The sequence below is a fragment of the Colletes latitarsis genome, chromosome 2 (genome assembly GCF_051014445.1).
Source record: "Colletes latitarsis isolate SP2378_abdomen chromosome 2, iyColLati1, whole genome shotgun sequence".
Lineage (NCBI taxonomy): Eukaryota > Metazoa > Arthropoda > Insecta > Hymenoptera > Colletidae > Colletes > Colletes latitarsis.
The window spans coordinates 11,962,297-11,980,918 of record NC_135135.1 but is presented as its reverse complement, the minus strand read 5'-3'; the positions used below and the strand labels follow the sequence as shown (position 1 = coordinate 11,980,918).

General features: G+C 37.1%; 1 protein-coding gene across 2 annotated transcripts in view; it reads right to left on the bottom strand.

Moving 5' to 3' along the window:
* LOC143348371 (uncharacterized) overlaps window positions 1–18,622 on the bottom strand; it is a 69,152-nt gene that overhangs the window by 46,029 nt on the left and 4,501 nt on the right. The window contains exon 1 of one of the 2 annotated variants that reach the window (XM_076778528.1): window positions 3,575–3,640. The exons of the other annotated variant lie outside the window; for it this stretch is intronic. The gene's annotated coding sequence lies outside the window, so the exon portion shown is untranslated. Of the gene's footprint in view, window positions 1–3,574; window positions 3,641–18,622 lie in introns of those variants that run through there. 2 annotated transcript variants of the gene reach the window in all.

Here is an 18,622-nt window from a genome sequence, read left to right as displayed (position 1 = left end):
ACTGTTTCAATATCGGTAAACAATTTATTTTCTCATAATTATTTTGTACTGGAGACGACTTACATACTGAAGATGATTTTTTTTCAACAAACAAGCATTTACTAAAATAAAGTATTAAATGAAATGATTTCCAAATTCCAACACTTTATTTTTACTTTTACCGCCGGTTAATCGATCGTAAGATCGATCCCGGTACTTGGATCGTCGAGATCAACATGTGGTACCTGCGCAAATCCATTTTATATCTTATATACACTCATTCTATGCTGTGATTATTTTTATATATCAAGATCCGTGGAAAGAACAATTGTTTATTTTTCTTTTTGTTAATACCACGTCAAAAAGTTCAATATTTATTAAAGATTGGTATCCTTGATTACCAAATATTAAATATTAACATTTATGTTATTTGCTTCGATACAATATGATGCTCGTTATTAAAAATAATCAAGTTTTATGTTTACAAAGTTGAAAATTCTTTCCTCTTTGCTTTATAAATGCAAACTCCTTTAGAGAATAGTGGAACCGGTTTGAAAGAGAACGAAATAAGGAAAAATTTTAATTAAAATATATTGCACATGCCAATCGAAAAGGTCCTCGGTTAATGCGAAATTACCGTAGTAATTATACGTTAGATAATTTTAATTTTATGGTGGAAGGTTTTCCTATGCTCTCCAAACAAATTATTCTAATTTCCAAGATCTCAATAATTTTATCAAGCAAAGAATATTTAACCATCAAATGGTTTCATCGATTTAATATATTTCGAAGTAGAGGTCCATTTAATGTATAAAATTATTTTTTGTTTACTGTATCAGTTTATTACTACTACTAAACTATTAGTAGTTAATAACTACTACGTAAAAAATACTCAGTCGTATCTAGAAAAAATATTCACAAATCTATAACAACAATAATCACAAAATAAACAAGTCACCAGTTGAAGGTTGAGAAGCATCTAATTTTTTTTTAATTAAACCAGGCAAACTTTAAAAGACTGGTATTCCTGGTGACCTTGAAAAGCAACTAAAATGCAATTAAAATGACATAGATTAAAAAAATATATTGCTTTATTACATTCTGTAAAAAAGAAAACAAAATCTTTTCGCCAAGTTTGATATCGTACCGCGTCTAAAGAAGTATCGTCGGTGTTGGTAAAAATATTGTTATTAATTTTTGTTGTAGCACGTGGCAAGATCGTAATTTTTCGCTGTATATCGAGTCGTTCGAGCGGTGTGCGCGATAACGCGTCCGATGGAAACGTAATCCGGAGCACGTGTCATCGAAGGAAGGCGAACGCGATCACGCAACGCGGCGCGATTCATCGAAAAACCGCGCAAATCGATACCCGCGAAAACGTTCGTTTAAAGAACGAGCAGAAAGCGAGCGGCGGAATCGCGTCAGAAGCGGAAAAAACGCGCGGTTTCGAAAACGTCGCCGCGTCCGACCACGAACAGTCCCATTCCCCTTAATTCCTCGATCCCAAACGAGGGAAGATTATGAATTATTTCGTCGTCAGATATTCTCCTTTTAGAATTCACTTCGTCACAACCTAAACGTGTTTGCAATAGTCTTTGTTATTTACGACTTCGAGATTTTAAATCGTGTATTTAGAATGTCAGAATTTTAGTCATTTCGTGCTTCTAGCTCGAAGATTTTCAACCTCCAGTTTTACTTTCTTGTGTCACCAATGGTAAAATATTGATTAATGGATAAGTTATTTATTAGGTTTGAATATAAAATTTCGAGTCGTATGTATAAATGGAAATTAAGTTGAAATTATGAGTTAGATTTGAAAGCAAATGTTAGAATCGTTCAAATTTGCGATATGGAAAGACTGACATAAATATTCGAACGATATGTTTGGTAGTATTGTGTATAAATAATTTCTATAAAAGGATTCATAAATCTAAAATAAGTAGAAGTTTTATAATCGAAAGAAGAACTAAAATTCAAGATTCGATGAGCATGGAACGTTTTATGATATAAATAAATCTAAAATGGTGAATATTGCATGTAAACAGACCAATTGTTAACGCAGTAATTGCTCAATACAAAAATAAAAAAGTACTTACAAAGGAAGTTTAAGAAAGATATTGCCAAAACATTATGAAACTTTGTGTTCGCGTAGAATCTAACTCAGACGTATTTCTCGCTCGTGCCACAATTTATAATACTTTTAGGGGGTGAAATGAACTCTTATTTAAAATGTAGAATTATCTTTCTCATTGAATATCTCGAGAATATTGAAGAAAAGTTTTAACAAAGGTTGCATGCTTTCAATCACCCCTTAAAAATCTTTTCTGATTTTTAAATTACCAGTTCTTATTATTGGAATAGTTTCATAATACATAGCTACATGATCATCTCTATGAACATCAGATTATAATATAAAATTCGTCAAATTTAATGGATCATGTAAACAGACGTAAACTGCTTAAAGTGTTATCTTGCCAGACTGTTTTTCTTTGATAGTGTTTTATTAAAACAATATGGAATCACAGGATGTTGAAAATGTTTCCCAACTTTCCTATTTACGCAACACGTATTATGTATATAATATTGTTCGTTTACACAGAGGAATAAAAATGATCAGTTTCTTTAATATATTGACTGTCAGACCAAATCCATGAAATTTTCTGAGCTCAATATTCTGTTTCTAAACAGTTAGAAGCTTAATCGAAAGTTTATGGTAGTACTTATTTTTATAACCTCGTCAAAATTTGTACGTTCTATCGAAACTTAGTTTTTTTAACATTTTACCTTGGAAATTAATATTTCTATCTAATTGATGCAAAATCCTATCACTCACTTATGGGTGACGTAGCATTCAACGTGTTGAGGATTGATTTCATCCCCTAAAAGTAAATCATGGCACAAAGGAGAAGCAGGCATGTGTTATCGATGGCCTACTATAAATGTACACAAAGTTCCATCATTTTTATAAATTTCAAGCCTCCCAAACTTGTGGATATTAATGATTGGAAGGTACGAGAGATGATAAATACCATCAGGGACAGTTGCTATAGCACCATAGTTCAATCTAAAGCGACGAAAGTATGCATCACATAACAAAACAACAAATTCTTTGCAGGCGTTAAGAAACGTACACGATCGCCATCGCTCCATCTAAATCAATCCCAAAAAGAGTTTCTCAATTTCAGAGACGTTTCCTAAGAAGTTCGACACAGATGATTCCCGTCTTGATCTGTTCGTTGCTTCTATACAGCCAATAAACAAACAACTCTTCTGCTCAGGCCAAGTACAAACACCCCCCATTCTATTCCAGTAGACTAAAAACTTCGAATCACGACAAAAGACACTTATTCGAAAACAAGTTCGACAAACTGTCGCAAGTACGAAGATCGACCAGGGACCGATCACCGTGACACCAAGTTCAACGACCATCTCCTCCGACACGCTCGACCGAAATAATCAACTTTCATCTTTATCCCCGGTAATTTCTCCATGTTTCAACAACACCAGAACAACAACAACAGCAGCACGTGTCGCGGGGCCGGCCGCGAGCGCGGACGTTTAACGACCGATCGGAAAAAGGAAAAAGTTACCGTACCATGCGTGGATAGCGGCGGGGCGCGCGCGTGTTTCGAAACCGGCTCGTCAGTACGCTCGATTGGACAACAATACACGAAGAACGGTACCGGGGCACGAGCAGAGACAGCGACAACAGCACAGCACGACCAGCAACCGTGCCGCGTGAACACTACGCCGCCACCCTCCCCACCCACCCCTCCCACAATCCTCCCGCACGCCGCGTCCCGCAAAACCCCCCGTTACGTACGGGGACGCTCGTCTCTCTTCCGCGGAGGGTGGTTTCGCTCTAACGACCGCGACCGCCCCGCTGGAACTGGAACTCTCTCCCCTCCGTGGTCCTCGGACGCCCCCCTCCCGCGGCGAGCCGCCCCTACCACGTGCCGCGGCCGCCCCTACGACGTCGGCGACGGGGGTCGTGCGCGGCGCGAGTAGGGGCGGCTCGTCGACGGAACATGTGTAACACGCAGCCTTGATTACGCGCGGGCTTGTAAAAATTATTATTATGGCCGTGAGCGCGCGCCGCCACGGGCCAACCCCGCGAATTTTTACCCTTTAACGAGAGGCCGCGCTTTTTTTCGGACGCCCGCGCCGCGACGGCACGCTTTCGGGGCCGACCGCGCTTTGAACGTGACCTTTGCACCCCCGACGATTGTTTGGACTGTATCGAGCTGCTCTAACGATTTCTACACTATTGTAATCGAGAATCGTTGAGGAGATATTTCTCCATCGCCTCTTGACGAGAACATTTCCTTTTTTCGACTTCTTGAATACGAGTTTCGAATTATCGGGACACGAAACTACGCTGAAATAAATTATGACTAGACTGCGGATCTTTATGCAAATTCATATTTTTATTGACCCCCTGACGTACAACGAGTCTGACTCGTTACAAGTTCTTGATATGCAATGGAAATAAGTGTTTCTTTTGAATCAATGAAATGGGAGGGCTGTCTCAACCCCCAAATATAATAATTCGTATCTTACTTTAACACTAAAAATTCTGACAATTATACTGTATTAGCACCAACAAAATTAAAACAATAGATACACGAAGAAATGTATAATGCAATGGAAATAGGTGTTTCTTTTGAATCAAAGGTATGGAAGCTTTGTAGAGGGTTGACTCAACCCCCAAATATAATAATTCGTATTTTACTTTAACACTAAAAATTCTGACAATTATACTGTATTTATTAGCACCAAAGAAATTAAAACAATAGATACACGAAGAAATGTATAATGCAATGGAAATAGGTGTTTCTTTTGAATCAATGAAATGGGAGTTTTGTAAAGGATTGTCTCAACCCCCAAATATAATAATTCGTATCTTACTTTAACACTAAAAATTCTGACAATTATACTGTATTTATTAGCACCAAAGAAATTAAAACAATAGATGCACGAAGAAATGTATAATGCAATAAAAATAAGTGTTTGTAAAATAAGTGTAAATTTTTTACAAGTTTTATTGGAAATTACAAAAAGGTCATTTTAACTGCTTTGGCAGTTCTAGTGTTAAGTATGTCTTATATTTTTGCACGTTAAGTGCATTCTGTAGTTTTTTGAGAATTAAAATTTCCCATAAATGCATAAACATCCACAGTCTAATGATTATACGTCTATTGTAGTGTAGATCTAGGAAGTCCTCTGTTCTATGATTGCTTGGATGCATTGTAGGTTTATGAATATGATCCTTCGCCGGAAGTCCTTTTCTTCTTGATGAGTATTGTAGGTTTCGAACTAAATTAAAGCTGGCTGTTTTAAGAAGTTTTGTGTATGATTACTAGACTGTGGATCTTTATTAAAATTCATATTTTTATTAATAGAATTAATGAAATGGAAGCTTTGTAGAAGTCTCAACCCCTAAATATAATAATTTGTATCTTACTTTAAGTTTTTATTTTGATGAGTGGATTCGAGTATTTGTCTAGCAAATATGCTTGCACGAAGCAATAGCATTTACATAATATATTATAAAGTACGTTGCCATTCTTACTTTTCTAACTTTTATACCACCAAGTATCTTGTTTTGACCAACTTTCCCTACAATTAATTTGTTCAGTGCACGTTATAAAGTAACGCATATTTCGTTATAGTTTTGAGAAGTTAAGGATGACACCTTCGATTTGAGATTGACTGTGCACTGTGATGGGTTTGTGAGAAATTTGAATCGTCGAAGTTCCTCGACAGGCCATTTTTATTTCTCGCAGAGGCAGGAATTATTAATTCGATGCTCTTTTTTTCGAAAGAACGATAAACGGAAATCGGTGCCGATCAACCGAATACCGCGCTTCACGGAGACACGCAGAACAGAAACCGCGATAATTCCTGCGCACTCGACGAAAAGAAAAAATAACAGAATGCCGTTCCGTGCCAGTAGCTCGATGCGGCTGGCATTTGTCTGCTTCAGCAGCTCATCAGCCGATCCATTATGCGAATTATATTCCATACGGGATAAATAAATAACGCGCGGGCCGAACGATCGATCGAACAACTGAAATATTTTAAGAATGCCCCTTTGAGTTTGCGACCCTTTACAAACGCCTCGATAATCCGCCATGACAAATATTACTACCAATCGAAACGTTCGTTTGCTAATTATACAATGACTCGCGAATTCATCAACGTAAACTTATGGCAAGAACAATTCGTAAGAATTATCGAACTGTTAATTGAAACGCAGAAAATAAAATTGATGAAAACATTTTCCTAAAATTTGATTACTCCTCTAATTCTCAGAAAAGAAATAATATTATAACAAAATTAAAATGGATGTTACTATTAAGAAATGTGATGAATATTTCGATGACAGAAATATATAAATATTCTTCGACTTTTGGTAAATTTTCTAAAATATTATGCTTTAAGATATTAAAGAATATTCAGCCAGATTTGTCAACGATCGCACAATTTTCCTCAGACTTGAACGAAAGCCCCGCAAACTTTCGTTACAGAGTATTTAACAATAATAAATTTGTACGAATCGCGAAGCGTGAATAACTTTCGCAAATTTCCACCTACAAACTAAAAACCCTGACAGTTATAGCACGAATGAAATCGAACCGAACAACTCGAGACAGCTTTTCGGATTGATTGACGTTTATAGACCAACGTTAGACACATGAGGATGATTGGAGTACGATTACGAGAAACTATAATGCGACTACCATAATTGACAGATAACATAGGTACCAAAATTGTTAAACTTAATCGAGTAATTCATCGAGCAAATAAATTGAAATTGATTTTTTTGGAGAATATTGTTTGTCTTGTCTATTGGAAAATAATGTATTGTGCTAAGGTTGAAAGTTGCTGATTGACTACATTAGCTGTACTGTGCAGAATTTGAAAGATAATTAGCGCTCCACGTGTTCCACCCAATTCCCACCCTTAACGTTCCCCATATTCTTTTCACAGGTTATCACTCGAAATTTTCACACGAATTGTTATCTTTAGCTAAGTTAATCACATCTGCATCTTACAAGAAGGAGGAATCGTTTGTTAGTTCCACCCAACCCCCTCCCAAGAAATCCTAATTTTCTTTCAATTGCTTTTTTTATTACGCGAGATGAAACTGTACACACGATCGACTTAGATAATAATAATCTGACTGTTTTTTGCGCCATTGTGCGCCCAAAGCACAGTAGTCCCTCTCTAATGTTCGCTACTCTTTCCCTCAATTCCTAAAACTGCTTCGACGAGGTAAACGTTGCAAGCCTGGCCATTAAATGCTCGAATATAAGACTAGCGATACTTCTATGAGAACGTGAAAAAGAAAATTTAAAACTAAGGAAGAACAAATACATAACAAGATGTCGAGCGTATTAAAAAGATGATTGCTAGTGACGTTATTAACAAATTAGCCTTCACTATTTTTAAGTCGAGCTACCGTACAAAAATCATGCAATTTGTAAAAAAGCTAGATACTTTGATTTCTGATCGATTTTAGAATCTGTAGAATGAACAAACGTTGAACATATTTCCCTGCTTTACTTAGTTTCAGTGTCTCTCACTAACGCAGGTAACAGTTAGTAATTTCCTATACCTCCCTCGATAATGTTCGCTAGCTTGGGTCAGCTCGGGATAGTTATCGAGGGAGGTATAGAAAATTGCTACCTTATTCGTGTCAAAACACTGAAACTGAGTGAAATAGAGATAAATGTTCAACGTTTGTTTATTCTATTGCTTGGATCCAACCTGGCGAACGTTATGGAGGGATCACTGTACATTATCGAGGGAGGCATAGAAAATCGCTCCTCATTTGTGTCAGTGAAAAACACTGAAACTGAGTCAAATAGAGAGAAATGTTCAACGTTTGTTTGTTCTATTGCTCGGATCCGAGCTGGCGAACGTTATCAAGGGATCACTGTACATACCTAGATACGTCATATAACGAGGGTTCTGAAGAAAAAAAGCATCGAGGTCGTTAAGAATCCAAAGATGGGTATTTCAGGAGAGGATTAAAAGGACAGACTCTGGTGAAATAATTACGAATAGTCGACAACATACGATGTCTCCACAATACATGACTATGTCTATCACAACCCCCAGAACCTTTACCCAAATTTTCGAGGCATTTCTCATACAAAGTGGATGATCGAAGATTTTTCATAGGCCCGTAGCAGGATGAAAGAGCTTCTCAGGGATGGTACATCCCCAATGATCGTTCCATGGGGCCAGTTTGCGACCGAGGAGTACAAGCGGCTTCCTAGGTTTCTGGTCGTAGTGGGGCTAACCGCAGAATCGGAGGCAAGATGGCAAAAGTAAGTCGAGAGTCGAGGGGCGGCGCTGTGGCCTGGCCAGCCCACCCGCGCATCCTCGTTCTTCTCTCTTCGACTCGAGCTAAGATCACCGAAGAACCTGCGCCCGAGAAAACACGGGAGCCCATTCTTTTACCTACGATTGGCTGTTCCACCCGCCTTCGCCTGGAAATCTTTTTTGGCCGCAGAACATTCGCAAACGAACCCCTTTGTGTCCTGAACTGCTTACAGACAGGCGTTTAATACTCCAACTGTATGGTTTCTTTTTTTTATTACGTATTTCTGTTTTCTGTGTGTGGACAGGGTGGTTCGTAAATACATGTCCACCATGCAAAGGGTGAACCTACATGTTACTTGAACATACGTCCTATATTACTATGTTGCATTAATGGTCGCAAGTCACCTTTGACGCGACAACAGTACCTGGTCGCGTCATATGAAAAGCTAGCGACCGTTAACCCCTTGACGTACGATTTAATATTACTTTTCGAACGTATACTATTTAATTTGGTTTAAATTTGTTCGTACAAGGAATGGTCATGAAAATAGGGTTGTTTTACGACTAGCTTGTGAATGTAAAAATGTGTTGATTTTAATATACATATAAGACCAGTGCGTAGCCTCATGATTGTAAAACTTGATATCAAGAATTGTAACGAGTCAGACTCGCCATTGTACGGCAAGGGGTTAAAAATTCATATTACATCAGACACAAATTGTTATTATTAATGATACGAATACACTTTCTGTGTAAATAAAACAGAACTGTGTACCGAACATTTTAATATTTTCTCTCTCTGCGTAGAACTGTTTTACATTTAAGACACATTTCCTCGTTCTATTTTAAAGTTCGAGCGTCTAAAATTACCATTTTCCAATTCGTTACATTCGAAACTAAAATTTTATATCAAAGACAGTGGTCAATACTTTGACAGTGAAACGACCAGAAGTCCTATGGGTACTACCTTCTAACGTTCAAAATTCTATCACTTGTGATAAATGTCGATACAACGAAGGAAACACTGGAGGTTGTCAAATTACATCCTCGTAACTCGCATAATGGCGTCGTTGAAGACCTCAGTTGTCAATCAACGTTGCTTCTGTTACGTCGAATAAAAGTGGTGGCAATAGAAATACTTAAAATCCAGCCTCGGAAGGGTGAAAAGAAATGGAGCAACGAGGTTTCTACGTTACGGAAGAAAGTCTTGGGGGCGTCGAGCGACAAAGGGTCGTTGGCTTTCGGACGGTAAACGTCGACGAAATCCAAAAATCCTCCGGAACAACCCGTAAAAGGCCAGAATAAACATTTCCTGAACGGTTAGTAGCGATGTGTGGCGGGAGGGAGGGCGCACAGGGCGAGGATGAGAGGGTGCTGCGGTTTCGAAGGGCGGAGGTTGGTTCCAGACGCCAGGGTGGCACGAGAGAAACGAACGTGGCTGAGGCGACCACGTGTCGGAGGAAGACGGATCCTCGACACAACTAAAAGTAGGAACGGAAGCTAGCGCACACGACGAGAATGGCGGCTGCTTCAAAGAAGAAAGTGAATCGTTAAAGACGGCTGCGTTTTTAAAATACGAAACTAAAGGGTTGTACCAAGCTCGAGTCTTTCGAGCATCAAAACTCGGTCTCAAAGAGTCTTTAAAGTTAAAATTATATAAAGTGCAACGAAATTAGTGGCATAACCGATGAACGGATCGATTCTTCGTTGAAAAATAAATAAACAATTTGGTAGAAAACTTTTTCGTTCGAAGCCTCGTTTTCGAGAAAATCGAATTTGAACATTTGGATCGCGTAAGCTAGATTGAAACTTACTTGCCATGATTACTGATTATTTTTGTTCGTACGCCTGGTCACAAATATTAATTACAATTTCTTAACAAATTAACAGATTTCTCCACAGTATTTCTCTTTCTTTATTGGCTTATACATACTGTTGGAAATATCTTCCCTGTTGTTGTATACATTATTTAGATTCTTATGCAATTGTTTGTTTTTCAATTTCTTCGTTGTACATCCTTTAACATGACCCTATAAATAAAAGTTTAGGTAGTGTAATCTTAGTGATTTTAGTGGTCAAGATATTTGGAGGCGTTCCCACTTCGATTAGAAGTTTTAAAGAAACTTTGAAAAATAGCTACGGTTCTCGTAATTCGCAAAAGTATTCACTTAACCCTCTTGCAACATGGTATTCTTGTCATGGTTTCCATATAAGACTATTTAATAAATTTGGTCTTCATATATCACGAATTATTTAATCATATTGTTTTTGTCGAAATAGACACAAAATTTTTTCATGTATTTTCTAGTTTTTATTAGAATGTTAAATTTTGACTTATTTTAATTCCAATTCATAATTTGAACAGAGTCATCGAAAGTAATTCCAAATATTTCAAAAATAGAAAATTTCTTCTTGAATAAACAATAAATTTATTTTTAAATGGCACTGAATTAATTTCTATGCCTATCATAAAGTAAATTGTTGGAATAAATTGCAATAATATGACTCTAAAAAGACACCAAGGTACTTTTCCAATGTTAAATATTGAATTTATTAAATTCACGAACAACTCAAAGTTTTGCTTTAAAAAAATATTACTCCTTGATCATGTTCGACAGTAATTTTATTTAAGGAATCAAAAAGGTATGGATGTCTTTTATTCTCATTTATCACACCTCTGAAAAGTGAAATGAAGTGATAAAACTAGACTATGTATTAATTTAAAATATATTAAATAACTGTCAATATGGATTATAAATAATCCGATAATAGACTGAAAAATTAGTTTTAAATTTAGTTTACTAATTTCACGTTGTAGAACTGTTGACATAAAACGTACTTACATAAAATACTATTAATACTATTGCTATTAATCGATAGTGTTTATTATTATTTCATTCATATAGATATACTATTGCTCTTCTATATATTTTTATATTTTACGAACATATTTCTGTAGAACACCGAAATGTGTTCGAAACAATGAAAAAGATGGATTATATAATATTAATCTATAATTTCTTCCATTACTAAATGAAATTTATGCTTATGAAGCTTGCTAAAATTTACCGAACTAATAAGTTTGCGAATAATTAAGATTCCAAAATCGTTGGACATTCGCAACGTTTGATATGAAATAATAGTAAAATCATATGGGCCACGTTGGACGCAGCTAGTTCCAAAATGAAGTTGAAAATACTTTTTCAGGGGATTCGAATTTTTCATCACAGGTGGCCGAATTAAAACTATTTATATTTCAGCGCTCTTTCGAGCCGGACTCGTAGAAAACTACCCTGTTCAAAGTACGGCTCAGAGATGGCGACACGTAGGTACTTTTATCACCCTTCGTCACTGGGGGGTGCGCAACCCCTTTTTCGATGCGCACCATTACGACAGTGTGGTCGTATCGTCGCGATACACGCTGAATACTTTAAATGATAATGATTTTTACGACATCTTCGCAACGAAAACAATTAAAAAAAACTTTTTTTTCTGTGAAATAATAGTTCGATCTTTTAAAAATAACATAAAAAAGATCCCATTGAAACAATCATAATAATAACAGAAACATGACATCTGAATGTCTATAGAAAAAGTGTTGATGTGTCTAAAAACAGTTTTTAATACGTTTTCTTTAGAATTATTACTAACGTCGACAATCAAAATTAATAAAACGCTCCACGAATAATAGTTGGATTTATTGAACATTGTTTTAACATTCAAAAGATTTAATGATAATTATGGTAAGTCTATCTACTTGCCTATCAAATGTTCAATTTTTACTTGTAAAGATCAGAGGTTTGTTTATCAAATAAATACAAATCAATAATATTATAATGTGATATGGTACTGCTAAACAACTAATATTTGTTGACTATTTACAATTACGTTAAGTCCAAATTTCTGAAATTGCGAATGAAAATGTTAAGTCGCTTAGTTAATATATTATAATATTCCTTGTTACTTAATATATTAAACTTTTAAAATTTAGATTTTTTATAGTTTGTCTCTGAGGAAGTTTACATTTCATCTACCCTACATAAGTTGGTTCTATAAACAACACAAGAACTTTCGTATCTATGAAGTAGTTATACAATTTTTAGAAATGGAGCAAATATCAATTACGAGTGTACAAACATGAATAAAATTATGCGAAAACGTTTCACAGATAAAATAAAAAAATAAATATACAAATATTTGAGCGTGTTCTCTGATACCCACGTTCAAATTATTCGAATACAGTTGATTTTGTTGTAATTTGATACTAATATTCTTAATTACATTTCCTATCGTCGAACATAATACGTTTTCCTTGAAATATATAAATTCTATAATTTTAATAATTTAAAGAATTCCACAACTCGTACGATGAAGAATAAATGTATTGAATTGTTTGAAATAAATTTAAATATACATAAATATTAAATGTACACGAACGTATATTTAAATAAAAACATACGTTTAAAAATTGTAATATCCCTCAAGTTCGGGTTTTCAAACGCTGTTATACACAATAGTGATTAGATAAACGTAATTACGTAAACGTTTAGTCGAGTCTAATGTAAATACACATAAAATATTTGTTTTCGAGTCTTATTATACGTTTCGTACGTAATGAAATATTGATTCGAATCGGACGTACAGTATCGTTATCAAAAATGCATAAATATACCCCCGAGTTTATCGCTGCTAATGTGACGTAACCCCTCGACAAATATATATCGACAGCATGGTTCTCTGCCAATTTTTAATCGCCGATCGTTCGACGAAATTTCGTCCGGTTAATTAACGAAACGTTAATTTGAAGCGTATTTCCCTTATATCGAATGGACTTAACTTCACGGGAACGCTGTCATTCATTACGCGATTTAATTGCAATTTGTTTGTCAGCACCGGTTCGCCAATTTTTCAACGTCATCCTGGCCAGGAATTTTTAATAAAGTTTCGTCGAAACAGAAATTCGCGAGAAACGACTCGACGTAGCTGCTGATATTACAATGAAATACTAATTAATTTTTCTAATACGCGTCCCCAGGCCATACGCGAAGTTTCGGTTGCTATTATTGCACGAAATGAGGCTGGAACGAAATACGCGTTCACAAACATCGCCCTGAATTCAATACTCGCAGTGACATACTGCGGGGAGAATTCGTATATCGATTCTTGTCAATTTAAAATACCCCAGAAATATCCCAATTAACATTTTAAATCTACTGAAAGAATTATCGACTGCTTTGATTTGTTTAGAAATCAGGTCGAACTACGTTTCTAAAATAAACATATTGTAAAAAATAAAACAGTTACGATTCATTATCACTGATAAGTAAATAATTTAAACTACTTTTCGTTTTTGTCTCTGTGAGTGTAGTCAGTTTCTCTTATAATTCAAATTTATTTTTAAGTTTGTCGAGTACTCAGGTAAGACAGATACTAGTTGGATGAATTATAAATGAAAATTATACAAAGAAGTTATCCAGAATATGAAATTTATTATAAATGTTGATTATCTACGCAATAAATCTAAATTACTGTTATTGGCTAACAAGTGGGCAATTATTACAGATTTTTAATTTAATTTACGTGCTCATCATAGATTTGTTCTAATTACTTTTGACAGCATGTTTTTTTAGATTTATTTAATCGAATCAGTCTACTTATAATACAATTTGAACAAATTCTTAATGTGCTTAATATATTTAGCATGCTCTCTATTGTTAGGATGGTGAAAACAATCTAATTATTTGAATATTCGAGGATCGACTTTCAATTGTTGGAAAATATAGTTGTTCCCCTAAATAGTGTAAAATAAACGGTTATTTGATTATTTCTATCACATACTATTATTCAAATTTAAAGATTATGTAAAATCGTCCATTATGTCTACTTCAGATATTGTAAAATCCAATAATTTCTGTATTTTTCTTGGTCCAAAAACAAAATTATCAGAATTATATGTGTTTAGCAACAATATGAGATCCTTTTGCATTCTATTTTATTCACTAATCCATTTTTTAAATATCATGGTAACTATTCACAATAACTTAAATAATAATAAAGATTATTGTATTAAAATGGTACTATGTTACCATGAAAAATGATTAAACACTCGAGACACATTTTAAAATCCTTGCTCTATAATTGAATAATGATACTTTCATTTTAAAAGTTGCCTAAAATCGTTGTCCCCAAATGAAAGAAGCCTCTTAAGTGACAATGTTAAATCACGACGAGGATAAAATTTGCAACTTACTAGGACGAAAAAGGAAATCTATTCGTTACAGAAATGTTCGAAATTTTAAATACTAACATTGGCCATTCCTAGACGCTTGACAAAAATGGGAATTATGACAAGACTGAAAATACGGGTTCCAACACCAATTTACTAGCAATAGAAATCCACCATTTCTAAGGCACGTAAATGAAAATGTTGCAGAATTAATAAAGAATAATAATCGTAATGAGACCATTTTTGTATTTTTTTTTTTAATTGGGACCAGGTAACGAAATTATCGAAGATGGAATTTGAAACTTATTTCATAGATGGAAGAAGACAGTAACATGTAAAGGACTATACATCGATGATTGAAAATGAACGTATTATTAGACTGTGGATGCTCGTGCATTTATGGGAAATTTTAATTCTGAAAACACTACAGAATACACTTATGCAAAAATATAATACTTGAAGTGAGATATGAATTACTTTACTTAGGGGTTGAGACAACCCTCTGTGAAGCTCCCATTTCATTAATTCTATTAATAAACAGACGAACTTGCATAAAGATCCGCGGTCTACTCGTGAGGTGGCCTAACATTTGAAGATCAGATCCCAACGATTCGATCCCAAGATCGTATTTGGAAAGCATTCCCCTGATGCAAGAAGTGCTGTCGAATTTTCGGTGTCGCTCGATCAGCGCGTCGTCGCTCGATCGCCACGGGGCTATAATCACCCCCCGAAAAATCCGTGAGCCTGGCAAAGGGGACGGCAAACATCCCGCAAAACCTTAACCACCCGAATGGTACTGTTTTAATGTAATTCCAGGGCCGGTTTGTCGTTCGGCTCATGCACGCATGTAACAGCGCGAGCGACAAACCCGTCGACCAGCAACCGCGCGTAAAGAGAGACGGAGAGAGAGGAGAGAGAGGTGATCCAGGGGGTGAATAGTTGTGCGGTGAGGGCGGTGTACACAGGTAAAGGGAGAAGAAGAATAACAGAGATGGAAGGTCGAACGAGGAAAGACAACCAGGTGGAAAGAGATGCCAGAAACGTTGGTAAGAGAGAGGATGCGGGGGGGTTAAACGAAGGGGGGTCGAACGTGGGGGTGAGAGGGAGAGAGAGAGAGAGAGAGAGAGGGAGTAGTGTTTTGTTCGCGCGCGATGGACGCGTCGCCATAGCGACCGGCGGTTGTTTATTATTGCGTCCAGCGGTCGTGTGGGGTGGTATGGAAGAGAGCGCGGGGTAGTTTACGCGACGAGGGGTTGCGCGGGGTGTGCAAAGGGTTAGGCAGCCGTTGGTGGGGTCGGGGGGGTGGGGAACGAAGGGCGGAAGGACGCGAGAGGAAAGGGGTGGAACGCTGGTGTGCAACGAGGGAGTGGCGGCCGACCACACGAGGCCGAAAAACACACTCTCCGCCAAACCTATCCCTCCCCCCCCTCTCCGCCCCCGTACACCACCACCACCCACCCGGTGGTAATGAGAGTTCGATAAAGCGCCGTTACCAGTGTGTGACGTCAAGCGAGTTCTCTCTTTCACTCTCCTCGAACGCGCTCCGTCCCTTTTTTATTCTACGTTCGTCTTGCTCGATCGCTACTTTTTTCTATTTTTTTTTTCCGTTTTTTTTTTTGTTGGTTCGATTTTTTGCTTCCACGTAACGTAGCGTGTGCGCGCGTCTCTCTCTCACTCTCTCTGTTTTTTTTGCTTGCTCGTTGCCTTTTTTCGGTCGCCGTTAGCAGCGGCGAAGTCGTGGCCGTGTGACAAAAAACGAAGCCTCGGAAATTTCGCCGACCGTGGCGCGGCGCGCGATCGCGAACGCGAACGCGACCGGCCGGCACATTTTTTTTCGACGGCGATAAAAACGTCGCGGTGGCCTGATGGGTATCATATTTTTTTTTCTACGGACGGGGGGCCGCAATTTGCATCGTCCGGTAGTGTTGACGCGGACGAAGCACTCCTCGCTTGCCATGATCGCGTCCGACGCTCTAATTGCTTTCTGATCTACCGTACGAGGGGCGCGGATTCGCCTTCGTTTACCACCCACCCCCCTCTTGTCGTTGCTGGACCAAGAACGCCGAGTCTCCGATTTTCGAAACTGCCGCTTAGAAGAATTGGGACGTTTGGTCGAAACGTTGTTGATATATGGATTATTGTAGCAACAGGGAAAGAAGTATTTCGATCATCTTCCTGGGGTGATTTAGTAGTCATGTAGTTCATATTGGGTGCTGAAACTTTGTTTGGTTAAAATTCCCGCCTTAGGAAATTATTAATATTAACAGAAGTAATAAATGTTGTTAAATCTTCAGTTACAATTCATCGCTTCCAATAACAACGTTCTCCAAAATGGAGATGTTTTCCTATTAAACGCGTTAATTGCCCCGGACCAAATCCCTCAAACTGTTCACGAGACCAAAACTTTGACCTACAGTCATTAAATTTTACGTGTCCTATCCAGATTTACTTTCTTTAAAATCTTATCTTAGAAATTAATTTCTTGATCCCCTCAGCGAAAACTCATCATGTTAAGAAAAGGTTTAGTATAGAAATATCCGCATAATTTAAACGTTTGATTAAATAAATACGTTCATTGTCAGAGTTTAACAACCGTTGGCTATTTTTCCTTGCCGTTTCAAATCCACTATTTATTTCTGTGGGGCGTCTTTCGAACGGTATGGAAACCACGGAATTAAATTTTACCACAAAGAATTCCTCGAGCAACTGACAGTGGCCAGCAGTGGAAGGGGGAAAATCGAACTGTAATTAATCCCAAAGTTCAGCAGCGCACCTGTTCGAATACCTGTAACCCCGCGCCCTGACCCTGGAAACGTCAGGCCCCCTTCTTCGGAACAGACGTTTAAGACGCGCGCTAATTAAGAACGGCATCTCATTGCGCAGCTGCCACACATTGCTCCCGTCGTCAGGAATTATTAAACCGCCACGAGAAAGCGACATAAGGTCGACGAGTAACCAGAAATACGGGGAAACAACCTCCAGAGACTCCGATCGTCTAAGGGGTCTGAGATTCGTGCAATAACGATCATTCGATTGCTATCATCAAAGCCCCAATTTCATGACATGAAGAAAACACTTGGAATCTTGATAAAAATTTTTGTTAAAACCTTTTTATAAATATGTCATCGTTTCGAAGGTTGAGGGGTTCAGATATCAAGGATGTTGGAATTTAAAGACGATTTTATGCTTGCATTTTCTAAAATAAGATACATCAAAGATATAATAGCGAAGAAATTAACCGTACGATTATTTTTAAATTTATCGTGTATAATTGTTATTAAAGATGTGTATATAGAAAAAATTTGTTTACTTTGTGAAAGCAACTTTAAGTCGATACTGTTAGCTAAAATTGGTACGAATTTTGGTACGACTTTGGTTAAATATGGTACCACGATCAATGACATCCATGATTCAGATATTTTTAAGACGAAAGCTTTATCAGTTTTATCAAAAATTATCAGACTACCTCGTTAAAGGATTCGAATCCACGAGGTTCGTGAATGATCTAATGGAGTGTAAAGTGTGGTTGGAAGTACCTGTGTTATTTCTTTGAATAATTGTCGATTTGTTAAAGAGAAAAGGAGGGTTAAAAATGCGTCTGGCGCTAAAGGTACAGTAACGATTTTTCTCTTGGAGGAGGGTCCACGGAACACAGACACGAAAGATGGGTCAGCAGCGGAAGTCCGGAAGCCTATCAGCGCCTCGGAATCTGTACCGTCAGCTCTACGATTCGCCTACGTGCAGAGGCTCGAGATTAAGAGAGAAGAACGGCGGGAAACTGATAGAATTATCCGATAGTTTGTTCGAAGACAGAGAATTGCTTGTTATTTTACCAAGTCGAACGCTAATTAAAACCTAGTTTCAAAATCTGGATCATTCCCTCCGTAACAACCCCAAAATCGACAGAAGAACAGATAATATAAATTCTTGACGTTACGGACTTCGAAAATTGCCATGTTTTGACATCGATTGTAGCAGAAATCAAAGAATATCAATTTTATTTTCTGCACGAATAAATTCCATAAACTAGATTTTATCTGACGACATTCTAAACCAAATTTTACGATTAATGTAGCATTCTTC